At 44.4% G+C, this 2,468-nt stretch overlaps 1 non-coding gene across 1 annotated transcript; it reads left to right on the forward strand.

Moving 5' to 3' along the window:
- Positions 1 to 685: 685 nt before the first annotated feature.
- TRNAT-AGU lies at positions 686 to 759 on the forward strand. The gene has a single exon. It is a non-coding gene; the product is annotated as a tRNA-Thr (tRNA).
- Positions 760 to 2,468: the final 1,709 nt, after the last annotated feature.

The following is a 2,468-nucleotide window of genomic DNA, read 5'->3' on the forward strand; positions in this document are numbered from 1 at the left end:
GAGAGTGCACATATCCCGGTTCTATCCTCATCCCAGGGGAGCCAGTCATTCACCAACAAGAAGGGATTTGCCTCTGTGATCCTCCAGGCCATAGTTGATCACTGAGGATGCTTCACTAACATTTATACAGGCTGGGCAGGCAGCATGCATGATGCGCATGTCTTTCAAAACTTGCCACTGCGTGGCATGATGGAGAAAGGACAATATGTGCCCAGGATCCCTGATGCAGTGGTCTGGGGTGTTGCCATGCCCCTGCTTATCATAGTGGACGCAGCTTACCCCCTCCTGCCTTGGCTCATGAAGCCATATGGAGGACAAGTTACTGACTGGCAAATGATGGTATTCAACTACTTCCTCAACAAATGCTGGATGACCACTGAATGCACCTTTAGTTGCCTGAAAGCACAACGGAGCTCACTGAACTACAGGCTCAAGATGGAGCCAGAAAACATTATAGTGTTCATTGTGGCAGCCTGCATGCTTCACAATATTTGTGAGACCAGGGGGGAGGGATTCAGTGAGTCCTGGTCTGAGGCCGGAGGGAGGTATTCAGTGAGTCCTGGTCTGAGGAAGTGCAGGAAGCAGCAGCCAGACAGAGATATGGGTAGACAGGGCATGGTGCCCCCTACCCTCAGCTTGCAAACACTGCTCAGGGGGCCATTGTGTGACCTTACTTGGCCACATAGGCACTGTGGCTTAGTTGGTTAAAGTGCCTGTCTAGTAAACAGGAGATCCTGGGTTCAAATCCCAGTAGTGCCTTGGGGGAATCACTTTGGGCCTGTACTACTTAATATTTTTATCAATGAGTTGAACAAGGGGGCAGAAAGCACATTGTCCAAGTTTGCTGATAACACCAAGATGTAGGGTGAGGTGGGCATGCCAGAAGGGAGGGACGGCATCTAGCTACAGAGGTGGGCCGATGAGAATAGGATGGAATTCAATGCGGACAAGTGCAGGGTACTACATCTAGGGAGAAAAAACCAGCAACATACCTATCGGCTGGGGACCCTTCTCATCAGCATGGAGGCAGAAAGGGATCTTGGAGTCATTGTTGCCTCAGTTACCGTTGAGTGTTTTTACAAATAAAATAAAAACTTTTGTTGAAACACTTCTGTTTGTCTCATAAGTACATTGCCTTTAGTGGGGGTCGGGGTCGACAGGCTTCCGTGATGGTGGGTTGGGGGAGCTGGAAAGGGCTGAAGTCTGGAGGTTTTCCTTTGCTTTGTTTGTATGGGGGGTGAAATGCGGCAAAAACATTAAAATGCATTGCCTACCGCTGGTCACATTAACTTGACACCCAGTACGCATGCTGAAAAATAGGAAATTCACAGGGTGCTGATTCATGTGCATATTATAAGCACTCTGAGAATTTCAGTGCCCTGTTAGGAGAGGGAGGAGGTGATAATGAAGCAGCTCTGTTTCTGTTTCCTAAGTGGGGGGGAGGTATGTCCATTCAGGGTCTCTTGTTAGCCTAGCAGGGAGCTTGGATGGTTAGTATACGGATTTGAATTTGGCAGAGTGAGCGGAGCATGGGGAACAACCTGAGGAAACCATGACTTGAGGGGTTATGGGAACAGAGATCCAAAGAGGGACATGGTGAGTAGTGTCTGGGGATGAAAGGGAAACACTGAACGAAATAATGATCCCCAACAGTGCAGGAATGTGGCTGCAGGAATGTGGGTGCAGAAGGGGGGGTTCCAGATGTCTTCTGAGATGGGGACCCCCTGTGAGATAATGCAGAGAATGTATTATTGGAGTTCCAATTAGCACACCACAATACTCCAATATCCATTCAAAGATATATCTATATATCTATATATCTATCTAAGAAATTCACAGGGTGCAGATTTGTGTGCATGTTATAACCACTTGGAGAATTTCAGCACTTGTTTGTAGGGGTGGTTGTTTGAGTGAAATAAAAAAATAAGTGGATTTATACACAAAATAAAGTTCACTTGATGACATAGAAATAGGAACATAAAAAAGAATAAAATAAAGATACGAATGAAAAGAATAAGAATAAAATAAGAATATATTTTTTTAAAAATATAGGTATAAAAAATTCAAAAAAGTTTTAATATATGTGTAAAATATGTGTAAAAATGAATTAAATTAATGAAATTACATTGAATTAAATTAATGAAATTGTACCACTTTCGGTCATCTGTACATATCAATGAGCTATGAGCTATAAACATCACTGGTCTGTAGCGCGGATTAGTGGTGTGTGGTGCCCCTGCTATAGTTTAGTACAGTAAAAGCTGCATTAGCCAGCATTTTACTAACTGGAATACTCTATTAACCGAAATTTCCAATATCCCTCAATACAAATTGTCACTTTAGCAACCAGAATCTTTGCCAAGTCTGTCCGGCATGTGCATCAAGTATTTCTGTTGTTTACATTAGTTAGTGACGCTGCCGATAGAGGAGCTGCTGGGAGTCTGCCGCGGGGGGAGGGGAAAGGGATC

The sequence above is a fragment of the Alligator sinensis genome, unplaced genomic scaffold (assembly GCF_000455745.1).
Source record: "Alligator sinensis unplaced genomic scaffold, ASM45574v1 scaffold31_1, whole genome shotgun sequence".
Lineage (NCBI taxonomy): Eukaryota > Metazoa > Chordata > Crocodylia > Alligatoridae > Alligator > Alligator sinensis.